Here is a 23,756-nt window from a genome sequence, read left to right on the forward strand (position 1 = left end):
TCAACATCACTATAGGGTGAGTTTCCTTCCAATACATTCATTAGGTGAAGTACTTGGGAGAAATGAATTTGCCATACAAAATGTAGAAATGTTTATTTAAAATCCTGATTCTTGGTCTTCCTTGTATCTTGAGGACTGCTGAACAGCTTATTCTCTTATAACTTCATAATTATATTTCTAATATAGAAAGACTTAACTTGCCTGGAAAGGTCCTGCTGCTGGTCCAAGCTAACCAATAAAAGTGCAGGGACACCAAATGGCAGTCACTCATTCCTGAGTGATTCTTCTTAAAAAAACCAGCTGAGCCGGAAAAAGGCCCCATCAATGGATGTTGGGATATATAAACGACATCCACCTCCTATAAAAATATCAATGTTAGAGCAAAATTCATGAAGCATCGCAAAGAAGTGCCAAAATTCAAGGTCAATCTCTCTTGGACTTGTTTCTCCTTAGGAGAAAGCTACTGTGAAGATATGAAGGTAGGAAAGGTTGAATTCCTGTCTAGAGATTTAAATAATACAGATTTTTCCTTCTTGTACTCCTAAATTTACGTGTGTGTGTTTGGTTCTCTCCATTTATTCTGCACATTTGGCCACTAGACTTCTCTACGTGATCATTATCATTAATATGTGAGTTAGAAATACAAATTAGACTCAGCAGCTGTGCCCAAGGCCATTACTTCCTATAATTTGGCACAGATGGCCAAAAAGATGATTTTGGCAGAATGGCCAAGTGCTAACCACCTAATGAGGCTGCAGCCTCAAAACTAACTGATGGTAAATGCAATTTTACAGTTATTTCACCCTTCTCCTCTCTCTCTCTTACTCCCTGTCATTCTCTCTCTCTCTCCTTTATTCTCTTCTCTCTCTCTCCCCTGTCCTTGACATAAAAGGCAGAAAAATACACCGTCTTTTATTTTTGGCAAAGTTCTAAACACACCATTTTACCTGATTTTCTTTCTTTCTTTCTTTTTTTTTTAAGATTTTATTTATTCACCTGACAGAGGGAGAGTGAGAGAGCACAAGCAGGGGGAGCCGCCGGCAGAGGGAGAGGGAGAAGCAGCCTCCCCACTGAACAAGGACCCTGGGATCATGACCTGAGCCGAAGGCAGATGGTTAATTGACTGAGCCACCCAGTCGCCCCTTTACCTGATTTTCTAGGGAGGAAAAAGTAACCCAATACAACAATTCCAGTTCTGAAATGGTCATTCTTTAGGTCAAAAGACCTTTTTCTTCAACTCAAAAATATTCCTAAGTATAAAAAACTTTCCCGCAAAAAACAAAACAAAACAAAATCTTCCTGCAATAGGGGATTAAGCCGGTTTGTCCTTAACTCAGTGTCAGAGAAACCACCACAAAAGTCACGATGATGATTACATTACCAGGGACAAATAAATACAAGTATGACATCTGTCCTTTGCTCATACACACACACACACCTGAAAATGACTTCTCTTAAAGTTCTAATTAGGCAACATTCTCACCATGGATAACTCTGATCATTTTCATAGCTGTCTAAAATTCATTTATAATTTCACAAGCTGTCTAGTGGCAAGGTTTCTTTATCTCCTCATCTATATATAGGTGCTTAACGGTTTGCATATCTTTCCAAAATGCCTGATAATCCAAATGTTTTGATGTTTTAAGCAGACGATCATTAAGAAGGTCACAAAATTCCCCTCAGACACAAAAGATGCACACAAACACAGTCACATTTTTTCAGCCAGTCTCTAAGAAGAGAATATTGCCTTCCAAAGCCTATTAAAAACCTGCACAGCACTTTCTGAACCCTCCCAAAAATAAAGAGCAAATGACAATTCAAAACTGTAACTTCTCTGCTCCCAAAATCCTGCCATAAAGATCTTAGACTATTCTGCTGCAGTTCACTACTGACCTCTGAGATCAATGACTCATAAAATTTCATGCACAGTAGAAACAGCATTCTCCATTTGGCTCATAGAACTCCACGTAATCACCATCAATGGTCTAAATCTAAAAAGGTATAAACTAAAAGCATCTGATTTTATTTTATGCAGTAATATACATTTTAAAAATCAATCTAACAACTTCAGTGTTGCACATTATAATGAGGACATTTATAAAGATGCTCTCCACGGCCATCCACCTGATTAGCTGTACACAAATCTGAGTGGAAAGTCGTAACTTCTTTTAGCAGGGAAGATGTTTTCACACATCATGACTTCTATCAAAACGGGGCACCTGGTTAGTAAAGAATCGCCTGCCATGTTTAAATGTCCATTGGGCATCCAGAGAGCTGTGTGACCTCAGAACTGATCTGACTTGCCATTTTTTGTTGCATGTGAAGGATAAGAAAGCTGAGGCCCAGATCCAGATGGCATGGCTGATTCTAAGGAGGTAAGAGTAAGAAACAGAAACAGGTCACTGTGCTCTAGACATGCAGCTCCTGAAGTAGACCTATCTTGAGAATCACTCAGGCAAAGCTGAATATTCAGTGGCTCAGCACCAATGCAGATTCAAACACGATAAACACAAAGGCTCCAGGAATCTACATTTTTAAAACAATTCCAGGTCATTCTGAAATTTGGCCTCGTTGCAAACCTCTGGGCTAGACTTACTTGTAGAACAGTGATAATATACAATATTTTAAAGCAAGATCCCAGAATGCACGATTTTCTAAAGCAAGGTTCCAGAATGGCCACTCAAAAGCACTAACAGAGCATTTCTAACATAAACAGAGCATCTTAGAAATATATCTTCTTGTGTCCTCGTGATTCTTAATGTTATCCCCAGTTTTCACAGATGGAGACACCGACTTCTGAAATCAAGCTCCCCCCGCGGAACAGAAAACTCAAGGAACCGGACTCTGAGTGCCCTTGCCCTCCCAGTTCACATCATTTTGCTCACCCCAAGCATCACCTTACTCCACAGAAATGCTACCAGTGAGGGATCTGCAGTTCTGCTCTGTGACAAGAGCCTTGCAAAGGCTTTATCAACTCTGGCACTGCCATTAGGAGGCCTGGAAGTTGGCCGGGAGGGAAATGTGGCTAGCTCCTATGAGACGATCCTCTTTCCTGGCGGAGATACTGGTGGGTGACCCTCTCCTGAAATTCTCAGTACACACCCATCCCTCAGGTCAACTGTGAGGCTCCAGGTAAGGAGAGACTCCTGAACCTAAGAAAAGCGCTGGCGTCAGTGAGCCCAAGCTTCCTAAATACCTGGGTTAACAGTGCATCCAACCCATGAGGTGGTCTCCCTTGATACCGTGATGCACAAGGTCCTCTTACGTCCTTTCTTCTGTCTCTTAGTCAAAAGGGGAACAGTATATCCGTAGCTGCTGACTGAGGCTCTGCACACTCACAACACGAACAAAGAATGATGGCAATAAAATCCTGAAACCATCACCAGATGGGTTTTTAAAAAAGAGGTCAATATAGAGGAAGCAGAAGAACTCTAATAATACAGTGACGAAAAAGAAAAATTCAGTAATCAAGGCACATAGTTAGAGGGTCTGGGAATTTTATGCCCCATTAGGCCCTTTACCCAGAGGTAAAGTATATCCTCAATTTCACAGACAATATGTAGGGCTGTTGGTGCCACATAGTTACACCATATAACTAACACCTCCTGTCCCAGTTCCATGCTCACCAAACCGTTAGCCCCAGGAGAGAATGTGCTGGCCACAGAATTTCACCCACATCTGCAAACCCATTGACAGTTACATACATCATATATATTAACATTCCCTTTTAAAACAATACAATGGGGCGCCTGGGTGGCTTAGTTGGTTAAGCGACTGCCTTCGGCTCAGGTCATGATCCCAGAGTCCTGGGATCGAGTCCCACATCGGGCTCCCGGCTCAGCGGGAAGCCTGCTTCTCCCTCTGACCCTATCCCCTCTCATGCTGTTTCTCTCTCTCTCTCTCTCTCTCTCAAATAAATAAATAAATAAAATCTTTAAAAAAAATAAAAAATAAAAATAAAACAATACAATGTGGCAATAATAAATTCACTGTGGACTTCTGGTGAGCAACACTGATAGAAATCAAAAATGGACAACTTTGTATAAGATTACAAGGTCAGAGAAGGGGAATTTGTCATAAAACCCTACAGATGACACTAAGATTCACAAATTAGGATTTCAGTAAAAAGCCTAATTAAATGTTGTGTAGAAAGGCTTAAGGGCTGTGCATGGGTTTCTCAAATGACATTTGATCAATTAGGAAGCCCTATCTATAGGTGATATTAAATACCTTCAAGAAATGATAATTAGCTTTGACCCAAAGCTGAAGAAGATAAGCTGGTCCCAAATTAAATCAGATTGTAGGTAATTAACGTTTTCTTTTTCTTTTTTTTAAAGATTTTATTTTTATTTATTTGACAGAGAGAGAGAGACACAGCAAGAGAGGGAACACAAGCAGGGGGAGTGGGAGAGGGAGGAGCAGGCTTCCCGCCGAGCAGGGAGCCCGATGCGGGGCTCGATCCCAGGACCCTGGGATCATGACCTGAGCTGAAGGCAGACGCTTAACGACTGAGCCACTCAGGTGCCCCAGGTAATTAACGTTTTCATAGAAGAAAGAACCAAAACCTTCATTCCCTATTTCTTGAGGCTTGGAATTCTCAAAAAAACCAATCAGCCATATCAGCTCCTGGACATCAGTCTGGGAAAGACTAGTGAATCTTCGAAGCCGAAGGGTTCCTGGATTATATCTACACGACTGTCTATCGTAGTGACAGCGTTAAAAAAAATGTCTCCTTTCGGGGAGTGTCAAACAGAGTAGATGAGGAAGCAAGTCACAAAGAGACGCTACCAAAATAAATCTCTTTCATTCAGATATCTACCTCAATTCTGAACCCAAATTTCCAAAATAATAACCATAGCTATCACTTGGGGAGTGGTCGAGAATATCTTCATATTTTAAGTAGACATTTTTTTCATAGTAAGGTGATTTTGTAACTTTGCTAGCACTGGTACCATCTTGGCTACTGTATTTTTCATTGTAGAATCCACACTTCCCTTTAACTAATACCCACTACACATCAAACCTTTTTTGAATTTAATTTTGATATATCCTCTTCTGGATGCATAGACATAAAAGAAACAGGTAAAGGATATTCTGTCTTTGACAAACGATCACAAATTTAGCATTAAACAATTCCCTAAGCCTTTTTTAATTTTAGGTCTACAAACTAATAGTACTCACCAACGACTAAAAATACAGCTGAATTGTTCAATTGCAACACATTTAAAGAAACACCAAAATAAGCACATATGTACATATGCACCAGCGTGCAGGTAGCACACGGAATAGCCTTTTCTGGAAGGAGGTGCTTTGTGATTGATTATACGATAAAAACAAAATTTAGCTTAGTATATGGATTCCTAAAATTTACTGTTTGGGTTACCTTCCTATAATTACAGTTTTTTGTCAACACTACTACAAAAGTCACCAGTGCAGTGGACGGCTTGCAGGCCCCACCACTGCCTGGATTACCCCTAGTCCACAAGCTACAGGGGGGTGACCTTGAAAAAAGTCAAGACACGCTGACCTCATCTGGACTCCTAGATAGTCAGAGAACTAGATGATATCAAAAAAGTAGAAAAATTACTCCACCTCTTGTGAGGATGAGTTGTTACTTGGTGGGGGTGGAGGAAGGGCAGATAGTGGTGCAGAGAACAAAGAAAAAAAAAACAGACTTAACTGGAAAGTATTCTCTTCGGGAAGCCTTTAATCCTATCTGACTTGAAAGAGAATTTGAGGAGTTTTTTCTTTGAGCCTGGTGAGCTCTTGACCTTTTCATAAAATTTACATAATTCTTCATGAAGGGAAACCCCTAGTTGTCCAGAAAAATGTAGGCAAATAGACCTTGACCTCACAGAAAGGCTAGGCAGTCTGTGCCGGCCAAGTACTGGGTGCTGCTATTACTAATTCCATAGGGAACACAAGGGGTGCTTCTGAGCTGCTTACAGATGGGGACCCCTGAGGAGAGCCTTATAGAGCCCTGTGAGCTGCTTAGGCAGGAGGAAATGGACGCTCCCTCCTTTTTCCTGTGGCCAGGCTGGGCCTCAAGGGCCTGTAGAAAAGAGGGGGAGGTAGCTTGCCAGGGAGGAAAGACACCAAGATACATGTCCCTGAAGGCCCACCCAAGCAGCCCACCACTCACTCAGAACTCCATTATACTAAGAGGCTAGCTCCTCTCTAAGGCTGGCAGACCACATTAAGACATTTTATATGGTACATGAAATTTAAGTGTATCCTACCCTCATGTTGAGGAAGGCAAAGGTAGGGCTGTAAGGAGAGGCAAAGGGAAAAAATTAGTAAGTACCCAAATTTTATTTTGCACCAGGCACTGTGCTAGGTGTTTCTTAGGCATATTTTATTTAATCTCAGAATAGCCCTAGAGTCTAGGTAATAGAATTCCCATTTTAGAGATGAGGAAAACAGGACCCAGAGGGGATATGTAGCCAGACTGTAGATAACAGAGCCAGGAAGTGTCAGATTTAGTATCAAATCCAGGCCCCAAGGTTCAGGTTCTATGGGCTGTGCCATGCTACCTTGCACATACAATTGAAGAACTAAACTCATAAATAATAAGGCTTCTAAGTAATGATTTAAAATGAAGTACCAGAACTTATGTCATAAAAAATTGCAAAATGCCTCCTCCACTGCTCTTGGCTTCTGTCCCATTAGTACTGAACGTGTTCCCACTGAAGCAATCAGCCAGAATGGGACTACTTATTCGATCAATATCCTGTATGCCAAACCGGTTGTGGGGGGGGCGGGGGAGCCCTGTTTCTAAGTAGCTGGAACTGATTCATCTGGCATGAAATGAGGAATATATTATGCCTCAAATAAACATGTAGAAAAAGTCAAGAGCCTATGAAAACTGCCAAAGATTTTCCTTCTTCATTTAAAAATCATCTTATCGGATCAGTAATTTCAACCTTGCAAAACTAATTTAGACAAACTTACAGCTTTCTGTGTTTTTGCCATAAGCGGAACTAATATGACTCCAAATTAAGTTTGCAAAAACCGTTTTTATATACAGGTCTTTCTAATCCAAAATTTATAATGTCGTATGTCTAAATCGAATTAAATTCAATGCATTAATGTACTGCAGTGTGCGTGTGAAACAAGGCAAGAACAAAAAAAAAAAATATGCAGTTAAGTTCGGTGCTTCCTCAGCTTAGGAAAGATCTCAGCGAGAAGGAAATGGGAATGAACAACCCGCTTAGATACAACAGGACCAGGGAAAGGTGAACAAAATAAATCCCATCTATTAAGTCCCAGTAAGAAGGAAAATAAGATGTTCTAGGATAAATTCACAAGTTCTACTCTCCACACTGAAAGACATTCTGAAATAATGTGAACCGGTATATAAGGACAAGGAAAGGGGAGTAAGCTACTACCTAGCACAGAGACTGTCTCCACTGGTCTATCGTCACTGTCACCAAAAAGCAAGGGTAGAAAGACAGACTCCTCACATCATTTGTTCAGAATATTTTCCATTACTTGCCACATAGATCCGTGAAAAGCAAATCATCATACTGGCATATATCGTACTTGATGGGAGTTAAAATCCCCCCAACTTTAAAGCAAACTCCTCTCATGCCAAATGTCTTCAGTGCTAGACTCTAGCTAACTATGACATGTTTGTTTCATTTCATCCCGTTACCTTGTGCCCACTATTCTAACAGGTAGCTCTCCTACTCACTCCCTGCCACTCTAGTACCTAAAACCAAATCGGGGGGCACCTGGGTGGCTTAATCGGTTAAGCATCTGCCTTCGGCTCAGGTCATGATCCCAGGGTCCCCACATCACATCGGGCTCCCTGCTCATCGGAGAGTCTGCTTGTCCCTCCCCTCTGCCCCTTGCTTGTGCTCTCTTGCTCATGCTCTCTTGCTCTCTCTCTGTCAAATAAATAAATAAACTCTTAAAAAAAACAACAACAAATCTGACTTCTGCTTGGTTGTCACATTTTTTTCATATCTCCATTCAGGTAACAAAAATACTGACCCGAACAAGATGAAGAGCAGAGTACATTTATTGGTCACTCTGGGTATGAGTATATATTTTCAAATAGCTAACAAGCAGCTTACATTTCTCCTCACTTGTCCCACAGATGAGACTTCATCAGAGGTATATCCAAAATCAAAATCTGCATCTGCCAGAGCCTCCCTAACCTCTAAGTGTACGGCCCTACTAAAAGAAAAAGTCTACACTGACATGTTCTTCTCTTCTCATCTAATTTGCACAATCTCTCGCCCGTTCTTGAAAATCCAGATATTTGTCCACTCCAACTGAATTCATGTAAAATATCTACGTACACTTTCCTTCCACAGAAAAGTGGTATCATGAGAGGAAACCATGTGCCAGATGTTGGATGTTAAGAATACAGACATACCATAATAGTTCATGGGTATTTACTGTGTACCAGACTCTGTAGAGAGAACATAATACTTTGTTCATCCCTCGCCCTTACATCAGTCTTTCAGAAGAATCAGTCCTATCTCCAGATTCTCCTCTATGTCTACAAATCCCCTCTCGCTCTACTTCCTGCCACACACCCCTACTTCTGTGTTCTTGATGCACTCCATCTTGGACACCATATTTCTTACCACAGCTTGTGTCATCCCTTCAGCAACAATGATACGCTCAGCAATATCAGACATCACGAGCATGATCCTCTCTATTCACATTTCCAACTGACTGTCTCACAGAGCCTACCCTCTTTCCATAGCTGAAGGGATCTTCATTTACTAGAATCAAACCGGGCCGTCAGGGTCCAGCACTAATCCTCCTCCTACACAGGAATAATCTGATCTCCACAATCAGCACACTTTTAATTTTTCCCTGTGTCAGTGTTTCTATGGCATCTGGTATCACTATTACAGCATTTAACACACAACTGCCTCAAAAGCACAGTTATGTACATGTCTATAACGTCCATTAGGTAATCAGCAGAGAAGGAGAGGTGGGAAGTGAGGAGAGCTGCTGAGGTTTAAAGTTGTCTTTCATGGGTCTGGTTTAACTTCACACAGTCTCAGGTTCTCTATCTATACAATGGAAACAAGATACCTACTGTGTAGGGACGTCAGGAAGACAATTTAGAAAGTAGTTTTCCATATTGGGAAAACATAGAAGGGGCTGGAAAAATGGAAGCTGCCTGAAGCAGTAGCGTGTTTGCTCCGAATCCTTGAAGGCAGAGCTGTTACCTTCTAGAGCACCAAGCCAGAACTTTGTCACATTAGTATCAACTAACATCTGCATAGCGCTTTATTAGAGATGCAACATATTTCCATGAGCTGAAAACTGAAATGCATTTATTCACTATTAAAGCATCCTTCTAGAGGGGGATTTTAAAATAAGAGAACGATTAGAGGCCACTGTGCAAATCTTGGCTTCTTTTATTTTTAAACTACACCTTTTTGGATCCACAAAAGAAATGACATAAATAACTCCTTTGTGACCCCACCAGGTCCTCTTCAGTGAAGTTCACTGACATCTCTGTAGTGTTAGTAGAAACATGAGAAGGTGGCAGCTTCTCAAAAGGTTTATGCTTCATTATAAGATGCTGTTATTGAAGGAGTAAACAGCATTCTCTATGTCAGAGTCCTAGAAGTGAATATCCTTTGGGGGTTCCCATTCATGTTTTCGTTCCTTTGGAATATTGCAGTATTCTATGGTGGGTTTTAGCTAATTACCTAAAACCTTAATGAGAAGTTTTCATTGAAAGGCTCAGATGCTCCTTTTTCTGACTAACTTTTTATTCTACCTCTTCCTACAATGTCACGTACTCAATCTACTTTTTCTATCGTTTATAGTATACGCCTGGAAAAAAAAAATAAGCGAGGAACATAAGAACTTTTAAGCTATAAAGGCTTTTGTTTCACTAGACTAAAAAATTCCTCTTTTGGGGTACTTCATGTTCTTTTATTTTCTCTGAGGTATAAGAGAGAGGCCTAGGAACCCTAAAAAACAAACTTGGACCTGTCTATTGAAAAAGGGATATGGCACATTTTTTAGATTTTGATATCAAAACCAGAAAACTCCTAATCACTCATATAATGATGGATGTATCTGATGGATGTAAGAGAAAAATAGTTAAGAATTGAATGAGAACTCAGTAACTATGGATTGCAACTGGTAGGCCACCGGCCTTATGTGGCCTAAATACACTTTTAATGTGGTCCTTATAGTTTATAAAATTAAGGGCACTTCACATAAAAATATGTAAGCTTCTGTTTCCCTTGAAAAACTAGAATGTTTTAGAGCCGGGGTGACAACAGTCAGCTATAGTAGAACTGGAACTGCCCTTTTTATAGTGGTTTGTATGTTCCAAAGGCCACAATCCACAACCTCTTTCCCACATGGCCCCCACTGGGCCTGCTGCACTCCTTATCTTACCTGTGCATTGGAAAGACAGACACAGGATGGGGCGCCTGGGTGGCTCAGTCGGTTAAGTGGCTGCCTTCGGCTCAGGTCATGATCCCAGAGTCCTGGGATCGAGCCCCACGTCGGGCTCCCTGCTCAGTGGAGAGCCTGCTTCTCCCTCTCCCTCTGCCTGCCTCTCTGCCTACATGTGCTCTCTCTCTCTCTGTCAAATAAATAAATAAAATCTTTAAAAAATAGATAAATAAATAAATAAAAAAAACAGACAGACACAGGATTTTTTTTAAAGGCAAAGAACTTGGATCCAAAAAGGGCTTCCCCATTCACTAGCTCCGTGACCTTCCACAAGCTCTGAGTCTTGGGTCCCTCAGCTTTAAACTGAAGATAATTCCTTGACCTCACAAGGTTGTTGTGGGGAATAAAAAAAAAAAAGAAGCATAGGAAAAGTACTCTGTAAATTGTAATATAAAATATTTGTCATCTTTATTCATTTCCCAGCCCCGTCAGTTGCATAAATGCCTCTACCTGCCTCAGCTATTACTAGTTTCCTTGCTCTTTATATTACTACACTCTGTATGGCACAGTTTAAAATCTAAATGAAAAGAATTTGATATATTTCCTTGCCTCATTTAATAAGAGGTAAAAAGATGAACAAATATCAAAGGAAAAGAAAATGAACTGTTGAATGTCAGTGGATCTTTACTAGGTCATTTCTGTTCCTAATGAAGGTAAGAAATTGGATAGCTGATCCGCTCAAGTGCTGTTTTCAGTTCACCCACCAGGCACCTGAGGCCTCATAGTAAAACTGACAGCCCAGTCATTAGGGGTACCTGGGAGGTAATGAGTAATGACCTCTTCCTTGGGCCTCACCCAGTGCTCCAGTAAAGGATCCAACCCAACAGAAACAAACAAACAAACAAACAAAAATCCAAAAGAACCTGTAAAGCTTTCTCTGTGCCTCCTTCCTTTCAACATTTCAATATAAGCTCCAAAACCTTAGAATCCGAAGTAATAAGCCACAGCACAATTTCTACATCTCTACCTATCAACATATAAACATATATGTAAAAAAATAAAACACTGAGGGACCTGAAAGAAAACAGAATCTTCTTAGAAATGGGCAGAGGTGCAGAAAACTGCACTTAAATGATGCAGTGGACATAGAAATGTTAGCAATGATTTTTGTCATGAGTGCTATCTCCTTACATTAGGAATTCACTGAGGTATTCCTGTTCTGGTCAATTTATAACAGATCATCCTTGTGTGGGGAACCACAATTAATTCCTCTTTCACTTTTCGTGTTAAGATAATCACGCCTGAGTGAACTGCAAGATATAATGTGGAAATAGAGGGAAAAAGGGATTTTCACTGGACTCATTGTTCTTTACAAGATCACCAAAATGGGAGTAATTTATGATTCAAGACACAATCTGTTGAAAAATTCATCTGACGAATCCGTTTTAAAGCATACCATCAAGTGCATTACCCCTTTTCTTGAAGTTGAATGAAACCATGCTCAGAATACGTATTAACGATTGCCAAATTACCACATGGTCCTCAGTGTGTATTTTATTTTTAAAAATCAAAATAAATAACAGCAGCATTTTAAAAAGCCAGTTATTTCAATAAATGTCCCAAGGCTGATGTTTAAGCAAGTCTCCTTGGCAACCAAGGAGCACAGTACATCTCCGGCTGGGGGAAGGGGAGAAGGCGGGGGAGCAACTCCAGGGTTGGTAGAATAAGTAACAGGAGTAGTAATTGCTCCCGCTAGACGACGCTGGTCGAGCTGCACCGGCTGCATACCCCTGAAATTTCAACTCCGGTCTCGCCCCCAATGGCGCACCAGCAGCCTCCCACCCCCTCCCTCCGGTCCGCAGGCACCTACCCCGAACAGGTTACAAGGAGAGACTGGCTTACCCGATGGGGTGAGCGGTCTGCTGGGTTACGTATGTACCCGAGGCGGCAGCGCAGGCACCGGGCGCTCCCTGATGCACAACGGCTCTGCTTCTCCCCACGATGCTGAGGTTAAGAGAAACCGCAGTAGCTTCGCACTGTCGGTTTGGGGATGCAGTTGTGAAGACAAGATCGCTAGCATGTATGTCTGTGTGTGTGTGTGTGTGTGTGTGCGCGCGCGCGCGTTTGTCAGTGTGTGTGTGTGTATGTGTGTGCCCGCGCGCTCCCCGCCTCTCCCGCGGGGAAACAGTGTTTGCTAGTAAATAAAAAGCAGCAGCCAGCAGGGCAGGTGGCGCGTCCTCGTTCACTCTGCCCCAGGCGGCCCCAGCTGCCAGGAGACGCACCTTGGCGGACCCTGGGGCGGGCTCAGACCGTGAAGCGGCTCCGCCCCCTCCCGCCTCCGGCGAGCCCGCGCGCACGCCCGCCCCCTCCCCCTCCGTCGGCGAGACCGCGCGCACGCTCCCCTCCCCCCACACCCGCCACCGGGGAGGCGCGCACGCTGCGCTTTCCATCCCCCACCCCCTCCGCCCCGCTCCCGACGGCGAGCCAGCGCGCGCGCCCGCTCTCCCCGGAAGTCCCCCTCCTCCGCGCAGCCCCCCTTCGTGCTCTTTGGCACCTGCGCTGTGGGCTGCTGGGTCGCAAGCACAGCGTGGCGCCAGGGCTGCGCCCCCGCCTGCGACGGGCGAGACCCGGAAACCCAACTTGCGTGCTCCTAGGCTCTCTTCCCAGGGCTGGGGAGCAACCTGTGGGAACCGACACTGTGACCACGAGCACTGTCCCTCTCCTTCCGTGACCCTGACCCTACTGACTTGTCAAGTTCACATTGCCCCCATTCTTAGCCGCCCCTTTTCGTCTTTATGGTAGTGATGAGTGTGATTTCACGGTAACTCTGAGGTTGGAGGGAAGCCGTGAACCTAAGAAATAAGGAGGGGTATTTGGTGACAGCTAATTCAGCATTAACACAGCTAACAGACCACAGCCCAGAACACCTCCGTTAAATTCCAGGGCCTGACCCACTCTTGTGCCAGTTGGGGGTCATTGATGTCATTCCTGTGTAAAACATGCTTACAATACACAGTTAAGCAAAGTGGATAATTCTAATAGGTAAAAAGATTCCATATTCCACTTTTGCATTGAAAATCTTTGTCCGATGTAGAGTTAAGCCATCAAGTAAAAGAAGAACGAAACTCTAAATTGGGGTAAACTGTATTTTGTAGAAGTTCAGGGTTTAAACTACTACAAAGATAGAATTTCACAGAATGTTAAGTCCTGTCTCTTGCAAGTTTGTGTTCTTCTACACTTGGGCTAGGAACAGCGCCTTGATCTACTTTGAGATGTCCTTAATATTTGTTAGTCTCAAGTCAATGGCTCAGCAGTTTTTTCACGTTCAGACCCACAGGTTTTGTGGAACTGTTTGCTCCCCCCACCCTTTGGGGCCTGACTCTCTGGATTCCAGTCCTTCATTCCCATGGTGTTGATATTTGGACTTTAGGACTCTGGGGACCTACTTAGCTAGCAGCCCTGGAAGAATGACAACTGACTGCGAACATTAGTTGCAGTACTATTCTCTAGAATTTTTCATATGCAATTTGATATTTTTCATTGGGTATGGTTTTATACCAGAAGATCAAATGGGAAATCATGTTTAAACCTGAAATACTATCAGTGCTGTCAATAAATAAACACTTCTTTAAGATTCATAAAATATTGGTCACTAAAGTGAATGCATTTAAAATTTTAAACCCATCTATATTGATTAGATTATCTGTTTGTTTAGAATAAACAAAAGGGACTTATTAAAAATAATTAAATTGAACAAAGAATATAACTGTATTTACATAGGGAAAAAAGTCTTTACGCCACCAACTCACCATCTGTGTGAGAGTCTCTTACTGTCCAAGATGGGTCTGTCTTGCACATCATAGGTAGTCCTACCCACTAGCACAATGCCAGTCACATATTAGGGGCTCAATAAAAATTGCTGGCTGACAGATATTGAGGAATTAAATAAGAAAATATATATTAAGTGTAGAGTAAAATATCTAGCTCAGAGAGGGCATTTTTCTCCCTAAGGGACTCCTTAAGGTTGATTTAAAGTATAGATTTTTTTTAATTAAAAAAAAAACTTTTATTTCTCTAAAATAAGGGACTCCATAGTTTGTTAGACAACCATCAGAACCCAACACAAATGTGTATTCTGGTATACTCTGTTACTAGAAGAGCAAGTAGATTTTAGGCACTATTTCTCTGCTTAGTACCATTATATATGGTCGTTTTCCTCATAGAGAAAATAGCTTAAAACAATGCTTCCCCAAATCTGTTCTTTGAAATACTAGTCATTTGTTCAACAATTTTTTTTTTTTGAACTCTCAGAATATGTTAAGCAGTGTAATTGGTGTAAGGCTTTCAGTTGTCAATAAATAGGCATTGTCCCTGTTTCAATGTAATGATATTTTGAGAGATAAGCTAAAGAAAGAAAAATATAAAGTATGGGTCCTTTGACTGCAAAGTGACAAAAAAACTACTCCAACCAACTTAAGCAAAAAGGAATTTGATGGAAGGATAACAGGAGTTCTAAGAATCAATGGGCACTCAGCCCATACAACCAGGCTCAGAAGCCTGCAGGAGTCAGAGCAATTCCCAAGGGCACAGAAGCTGTGATAAGAAGATCATGTTGGGGCAGAAATGTCATGATCACGTGTCTTCCACTGCTGCAATGGGTACACCCGAGTCTATTGCTCTGTGATACTCCCAAGGTAGATTCTAGCTTCCAGTTGTCCTGAATTGTAGCTGGGGTAGGGAGGGACCCCTGATCAAGGCCCCACCAGATTTAAGACAAGAAATGGACCCTCGGTGGCTGGAAAGCAACATACATTCACAGAGGAAATAGGGAGCCCCGGTCAAATAAGTTGGGGTAACACTGAAAACTGGCTCCCTGTCACATTGTTGTACTAAAGAGTCTGACATCTTGCAGTAAAGAAACCTCTTTCACTTTTTTTAACAACTATCCTAGAGTTTGGTTGAGTACAGAATACTTTTACTTTTTTAGCTTACCCCTTAACACACTTTAGGAAGCATTTTGGAACACGGTAGGTTTTTGTAGCTTTCTCTCCCCCCATCTCTCATCACCTTGCCCATGAACCAAGATGTGAAAGCCTAGCATAAATTTAGTGTTATCAAGCTTTTATAAAATCTATACGTGATGATCAGAGTTGAAACTGTCTCTAGACAGCTCAGATTTCTACCTAAAACTACATCATAAAAGAGAGCTATGGCATAGCTCCTTGTTTAACTCCAGAACAAACACCTGCTATAACTGCCTTGTCCCGTAGCAAATGAGAAAGTAAGTGTCATTCTTAATGCCACACTCATGGTTTTCTGTCACAAACCAGTAACGACATTAAGGAGTCACTGGGCCAGATTTCTAATTCCCGCACTTCCAGACAGAACAGATCGTTATTAATTAGGCTAATACCAAATTTTACTTGGGGCTGATATTATCCAGTTTTCAAGCAGAAAATATGAAATAACTCTGGCTAACACCTCAATTTATTCAATTACCTATGGGTACATTTTGTAGCTAATTCATGCTATTCGTCAGGAACCAGTATCACTCAAAACCAGTTATACCATGGGAAAGTCTTTTACCATTAACATTTTGATGGTTTGTATTTTTTGCCACATTCTCTGGTGCCAAGCACTATTGTTGTTTATGTTGCTTTTAGTCTAATTCAGTCTAAGCAACTAGGCACATAATGGACACTTAGTAAATATTTACTGTGCTGAATAGAAAATAGTCCCTACCCACAAGACAGAATATTTTAATTGTAGTACTAAGTAGGTACAAACATAATGCAAAGGGATTCTCAGTCATTATTACAGTAAGGTAAATTTTAAAATAAATTTTTTTTCATGTATCAGATTGGCAAAGATGTAAGAAGATTATGATACCTAGTGTTTGGGAGCATCTGGGTAAATAACTTTTGAGAATGCAAGTGGATACTAACATTTTGGATGACAACTTGTCAATATTTATACTTTTTTTTAAATGCACATACCTCTTGGTATAGTAATTCCACTTGCAGGAATTTATGCTAGGGTTTTTTGTTTTTTTTTAAGATTTTATTTATTTATTTGACAGAGAGAGAGAGAGCGCGCACAAGCAGGGGGAGCGGCAGGCAGAGGGAGAGGGAGAAGCAAGCTCCCCACTGAGCAAGGAGCCCGATGCGGGACTCAATCCCAGGACTCTGGGATCATGACCTGAGCCAAAGGCAGCCGCTTAACGGACTAAGCCACCAGGCATCCCTATGCTAGGGTTACTGTTGGTTCACAAACTGGCCCTGGTACATGGAGGGCAAGGAGAGACCAAAGAAAAGAGGCAGAGCACTCCAAATTGCTAGGGGGCAGGTTCACTAAGCAAGGGAATTTACGTAAGAGGCTTGTCTCTGGTGGCCACAGGACAAGGAGATCTCTGCCCCTGCCTACTAGAATCTTAAAAGTTTATATATAGAGACCTTAACAGGGTTCAGTCATGTGTGCCATCCAAGACTATATCCCTACAGTGGCTCGCACTATGGGAAAGGTGCGCTGAATGTACCTTCCAAGGACAGAGGAGGTGGTGAGGGGCCTCTAATTGCCTGCGTCCAGCTCTTCGGTCAACCAGCAGTCATGTCCTCTCCATGACCTCCTCCAACAGTTAGCTCAAGGAAAGTGCAAAAATGTTATGTGAAAGGGTACTCATGATAGTTTAGTAATATTCAAAAGAAAGAGAGGAAAAGAGGGAAAGGGATGGGGGTAGGGGAAGGGAAAACTAGAGTCCATCATGTGGAGACAGTCAAACAATTAGGATTTCAAGTGGCCATTAAAACAATTTAGTAGATGATGGGGTGCCTAGGTGGCTCAGTTGTTAAGCATCTGCCTTCGGCTCAGGTCATGATCCCAGGGTCCTGGGATTGAGCCCCGCGTCGGGCTCCCTGCTTTGCGGGAAGCCTGCTTCTCCCTCTCCCACTCCCCCTGCTTGTGTTCCCCTTTCTTGCTGTGTCTCTCTCTGTCAAATAAATAAATAAAATCTTTTAAAAAAAAATTAGTAGATCTTTACACACTGATGCCAAAGACATATCACTGAGAGGAAAAAAAAGCAAGTTGAAAATTAATGGGAATATGAACTAGTTTGTGTAAAAGTAGAGGAAGAGAGGGAGGGCAGGAGGGAGATGTGTGTGTGACCATGTGTTTTTCCATTTTACTGGCTCGGGAGGAAAGGGGTGAATCTCAAGCTGGCTTCATTCAGTTCCCCCTACACTGGGACTTTCCCTGTCACACCACTATCATGGACCCTCTGATTCAGGAGGCTATTTCGCATACACCCTCGGCCATCCACAGGGTCAGGATGAGCCTCTCTCATGGCCCAGATGAGATCCTCTCTTGCTGGATCCTGGAAGGTGGTGTGACATCCGTGGGAAGGAAAATTAGCATAGCCTTTGACACAGGTGACAGTTGTATTGGGCTCAGCTGAATGAAGCCTTGGTGATGGGCAGTGCTCACAGTGGTAGAGGATGGCGTCTCTGGATGCCAACTCGGCTACCATCCAAGAATTCTTCTTGACCAGGCCCCTTGTCCTGGCTCCAGGGGCTATACCCCCTTGTCATGTCTTCACTATCTTCTCATCATTTTAACTCAAGGAAGCCTCCCCAGCGTGAGGAGCACGTCCCCTAGCCGTGTGCAGATGTCCCCACCCCACGGACGGTAGGAGAAAGATCCCCAGAGGCCCCTCTTTGGCTAACGGCGCGCCCTGAGGCGGGAAGCGCTACTCTCCCAGGTGGATCGGGACCAGGCCGTGCACCAGAAAGGCAGGTGCTGCGTCCCAGGCGCCCTGCGACCCCCTATTCGTCACACCCAGACTCACTGATTCACCAAAGTGCCGTTTTTTCCGGTGCCGCCCGCCCGACTGCTCGTGGCTTTTCTAGTGCCCAAAAGAGGTCGACCAGAGAGGTCCAGCCACTGGTGGGGAGGGTTTGGGAGGAATCGGGATGGGTGCCGTGAGGTTGGCGTGGGGGGAGAGAATGGGGCGGGCGGGGAAGAAGCTGGAGAAAGGCCCAGAGGCGAGGCGGGGCGAGGGAGAAGGGTGGGAGGCGGGGTGTGGCTAGAGCGTGGGTTTCGGGAGGCAGTCCAGAGGCGGATGGAAGTAGGAATAGTTGCAGTGACAATGATTTTTGAGGATCATTTCGGAAATGTGAACCTCTGTTCTTCCCTAAGCGCCTTCGACATCATCAATTCAACAAACTTAAAACCTTGAGATTCTCCATAGAGCTAGATCTAGAGAATGAGATCGATGGACCCACGGACGGAAATCAAGTTTCTCTTTCTCTGAAATGACCTAGGACACTCCTCTTCTAGTCAGCTCCTGTCCTGCTCCCCCACCCCCAACAGCCTCTCATCGGACCTTCCCCTTTTGTCGCCAGAAAGCTTTTCCACTCCTCCGCCTGGCCTGCGTTTGCTTGGCGTCTCTGCCGGACCCAGGCGGTGGTGGCCGACCGCAGACTCTCTTGCCCTCAAGAAAGGATTCCAGTTCTCATGTGGGTGATCTTTTGTTTGTCTCCACAGAGGTGATTAGTTTGGGGAACAAATAAAAGCACTCAGAATTAAAAAAAAAAAAAAAAAAAAAAGGAAGCCTCCCCAGCCTCCCAAGTTAGGAAGCTTTGTTCCTCCTCATCATGTTTTTCCCCTACATTGTTTCTGTTTCCGGGCACATGAGACCCTGCTTTCCCTCTGGGGCCTAGCCTTTTGAAACCCATAAAACCCAAATCTAGCTTGTTGTTTGGTTCCCAAGCCTTTGTCTCTACTGTCACCCCTTCTTTGAAACAAGTTTTGTAAAATGCTTACTTGGCTGAATGAGGAATAGTCCCACACGTATCAGTGGATCCTGTCCTCTAACACACGGCCAGGACAGACCAACTCTTATCCTATACTCTTTGCTTACTCTCCCTCTCTTTCTCTTGAGCCATGGTGACAAACCAGTCACAATATTTTGGTCGGAGTCTCCTCTACCAGTTATAGTTCTCTTGGCTTCTAAGTGGCAGAACCTGATTCTGGATCACTTAGGCAAGAATATACTTTATTAGAAGGATACTAGTGGCTCAGAGAATTGAAGGACTGGGAGAGAAAACCCAAATAACCCATCTTTGAGAAAGACTTGGAACCCAAATAACATCACTCCATTCAAGATGCAAATTGCCAGGGTAGTCTAACCAGCCCAGGCTAGGCATCGCTCCAGGGTGGGGAGGTGGGGTGAGGGGAGGACAGGACCACGTGGAATGGGTGATGTTCTCTTACCTCAATAAGGGGCAAGGGATGCTGCACAGGTAAAAAACAAGAGCTGTTCATGATCTTTAACTTTTAAATGGAGACCTACCCGAAGAATTTCATCTTCTCCTTTTATTATCTTCTCTCCTGATCCATTACTGCTGCAAAGCACATTTCAGGTTGAATCAGAATTGTTATTTTAAAACAAAACCATGAAAGTTCTTCTCAATGATATAAATTCTTACAAAAAGTGGTAAGTAACCTACTGCGTGCAAAGATATCTCAGGGCCCCCGTTTCGATCATTCTCCCATGTTTAGGCCACTTATCATGGCATTGAAATTGAACACTTGGTAATACCTGAGAATTTTAGTTTCTAATTTTAGAATGATCTGTGTGGGATCAGTTTTCACAGGAAATTCATCCCTATTTTACAGTAGCGTAATGTAGATTAATATAACTGACACTTCTAAAATTCTAATTCCACAGCAGTAATGTATGAATTTAACCCTGCCATTAAGAAAAAAAAAATTGTTAACTTTATTCATGAACATCATCCTTTCATTCAAACTTTACTGTTTCCCAGTCACCTCAACCCAAAGGTAAAATAGGTCATAATAACTGTCAAAAATAACAAAACTATTTCTCCAGCTTCAGCCTGTCTGCTTAACAGAAACCAGCCACCCCACATCAAGTAGTCTCAGAGGTATCTCACCAAGAGCGCTGTTAACCTACCCAACACATTCTTGGTACCACGGACATAGTAAGGGCTGCTCCCACTGGTACCTTGGACATCAGCTCTTTCCTCTTCACAGAGCCTTTTTTTTTTTCCCTGTTGCTCCTTTCTTCCAGACCAATGGTTCTCAGCCAAACGCAATCTTGTCTCTCAGAGGATATAATGTCTGGGGACATTACTGTTTTTTATGACTGGAGAGGGAGTGTGATACCATCATTTAGAGAGTAAATCCAGGGATGTGGCTAAACATTCTGCAAAACGCAGGACAGCCCCCCACACCAAGGAGTACCTGGCCCCAAATGTCAACTGTGCTGAGACAAAGAGACCCTTCGCTAGATTCCAACCTGAGTTGCAGAGAGCCAGCCTATGGGACAGTCTGAAGAACAAAAGCTATTCTGTCCTCAAAAATCAGTCCTCTGGTATTTTTATGTTAAACATGGTCCTCATCTCTGGCTTCCCTTAGGATAACAGCACTCCTGCAACATTAAAGAGAGGATTGCCTCCTCCGTAGGGAAGGTAATGATCATTTGGGCCTTTGAGCAGGAAGTGGTCCCGGGGGTCGTGGCTACTGTTTTCCATTACCAGTACTTTTCTCCTGCCTCATCCTTCTTCTGGTAACAAACCCCCTACCTTGAACCCAGGGGTGGGCATGTAACTCAGGTCAGCCAGACAATAGGCCTTTACCAGGATGTTTTTCTTTACTTTTCTTTTCTCTTCTAAGTTTATTTATTTACTCTCTACACCCATTGTGGGGCTCAAACTCAGAACCCCAAGATCAAGAGTCTCGTGCTTTTCTGACTGAGCCAGCCAGGCACCCCAGGATGTTTTTCTTTTTAAGTCAAGGAGAGAGAATTTCTTTTCTGGTCTGAGACTATAAAGAAAGAGGCTGGGGGGGAAGCATCTTGAAACAGTGAGGCTATGATGTGGAGAGGAGCAGAGAAGGAAGAAAGCAAGGAAAGAATAGGGAGAGAGAGAAAGTGATAGTGTTCTCATCCCAGGTCACCCCAAGTCCAGCTCCATCCTCATACTTCCCACCATTTGATTTTGTGTGCAACTTGTCATCTTCTGTTTAAACTAGGTTAATTTGAGTTTTATCATTTCCAACATAAGAATCTTGGCTAATATGCCTGTCTTCAGGATTGTTCATTTGACAGTAATTCATTGACTTGTACATTTATGTACAAACAGTTCATGGGGGGGGGAGTCCTTAATGATGACCACAAAAAATAGCACTATATATATATATATATAAGAAGGGGAAAAAATGGCATATGATCCCAGCCATAAACAATAGGTTTTATTTAAATAAGTATAGGGAAGGAAAAAAGCTTTTCCTCTACCTTTTTATGTTCTGTGACTGAGACCCATGAATGAAACTGACAAAAGATAGGTTAACAGAAAAAAAGCATACAAATTTTATTTGATGTCAGTATTTTAATGTTTATGCACACTGAAGCCTTCATAGAAAAGAAGGGAAGGCCTAAAGAAGTGGCTAGACCCTGGGGTTTATATACCATTTTAACAAAGGACAATCAGTTCTGGAAAAGTGACAAGATAAGGGAAAAGGAGTTTGGGTTTCTAGGAGTGGTAAATTATGGGAAGGTAAACATAGGGGGGAACTAATAAAAGGTAAGTTTACTCTAGTAAGGTTTATTTGTGCAGACTCATGGGGAACGAATGAGAGGTAAGGTTATTCTAGTAAGGTTTGTTTGTGCAGACTCATCTCCGTATTGACTTTCTGTCTCCAGTGATAAGGGTTGTTCTCTTTCTGGTACAGGAGAGGAGAGGGGGTGCACCTCCACAAAGGGAAATTTATGTCCTGGGTTTAAACCCAAAGAGGGGGGCGCCTGGGTGGCTCAGTCGCTTAACCGACTGAGCCACCCAGGCGCCCTCACTCTTTCTCTTAGGAGGGTTGATCTTCCTAATGGTTTGGAGGAAAGGTTCTTGTCATTGTCTAGGATTTAGGTGCTAGAAATGTGGAACACAGTGGGGACTGAGGAAATGGAAGAGAGGAACAGTGTTGGGACTATGACTAAATAAATACCTTTTCCCTCATGAGGAGAATAATGTGGGGTGACCTGGCTGGGTACCTGCTCAATGGGTTCTGGTGAAGAGAGTTAGACAAATCAGTTTATTTAGGAAAGCCAGGTTTCAAATGCCAGCAGGATTAAATACTACCAATATCAAAGGGCCAAAGGCAGAATCACAGCTAAGGCTGCAGAGTCAAGGATGTGGAGCCAACTGACCAAGGAGTCAAAGGTAAGCAGGTTCTTGGCAAATGCAGAGGGTCCTCAGTGATAGTGATAACCCTTTAGTTAGTTTCCCACTGCATTACCACAAATACGGAGGCTTGAAGCAACAGAAATTTATTATATTACAGTATATAGGGTGGAAATCTAACATGGGTCTCATTGGGCTAATATCAAATTGTCAGCAAGGCTGGAGGCACTAGGAGAGATAATCTGTTCCCTTGCCTCTCTGCCAGCTCCTAGAAGCTGTCCACATTCTTTTGCTTGTGGGTCCTTTATCCTCAAATCTAGGACCTTTGGGCCAAATCCTTCTCATGCTGCTGTCTCTCTGGTTCTCTCTTCTACCTCTAAGGACCCCTGTGATTACATTGAGCTACCCTGGATAATCCAGGATACTCTTCCTCTTTTAAAGTCAACTGATTTGCACCATTAATCCCATCTGCATCCTTAACTCCCCTTTGCCATGTAAGGTAACATTAGGACATGGACATCTTTGAGGACCATTATTCTGCCTACCATGCCCTTCCCCCTGGTGGAATGGAGCTAGGCCTGGCCTGCATGATGAAAAACTTAGATGCCAAGGAAAAACCTAGAGATCATCTAAGCCAGGCTACTCTCAAAATCACTGCCTTCTCTCTGAATTTTTTTCTAGTCATGAACAGTTAACTCTTATGAATTTAAGATGGATGATAATTTATGAAAATAAAGCTTACATAGTGCCTTTCCCCATGCATCCAGACTGTGGTATGCTGGAGCCAATGTGTACCACCTGCAAAAAGTTACTGTTCCATTTTCAGGAATTTTATAACATCAAGTTGACATTAGTCAAGGTAGCACTATTTACACTGTGGACGTGATCAAATGCTACAAATTCAAGACTTTCTCCCGGGAGATCCCGGTGTTACACATTTACCATACCACTGGTATGTATGAACTTAAAAATGAACACCAGCAACAGTCAGGATGGGCCCCACATTATATTTCAAACATAGTGGCTGGCTACTACAGTTAGTTTGAGTCTTCCAGACAAGTGCCAGGACCAAACAGATCACAGTGTTGTCTGATTAACCGCTGCGTCCAATAGGATATGCAGGATTCAATTTATTAGTTGCTGGGGTGTTGCCAAGGGTAATTAGAGTTATGATGTATT

General features: G+C 42.9%; 1 protein-coding gene across 10 annotated transcripts in view; it reads right to left on the minus strand.

Annotated features, from left to right (window-relative positions):
• KLHL32 (kelch like family member 32) overlaps positions 1-12,725 on the minus strand; it is a 261,971-nt gene extending 249,246 nt beyond the window's left edge. For 7 of the 10 annotated variants that reach the window (XR_004300015.1, XM_032408205.1, XM_032408204.1 and 4 more), the window contains exon 1: positions 12,289-12,724. The gene's annotated coding sequence lies outside the window, so the exon portion shown is untranslated. Of the gene's footprint in view, positions 1-12,288 lie in introns of all 10 variants that reach the window. The other 3 variants (XM_032408210.1, XM_032408206.1, XM_032408211.1) reach the window with 1 other exon arrangement.
• Positions 12,726-23,756: the final 11,031 nt, after the last annotated feature.

The sequence above is a fragment of the Phoca vitulina genome, unplaced genomic scaffold (genome assembly GCF_004348235.1).
Source record: "Phoca vitulina isolate PV1807 unplaced genomic scaffold, GSC_HSeal_1.0 scaffold9, whole genome shotgun sequence".
Classification (NCBI taxonomy): domain Eukaryota; kingdom Metazoa; phylum Chordata; class Mammalia; order Carnivora; family Phocidae; genus Phoca; species Phoca vitulina.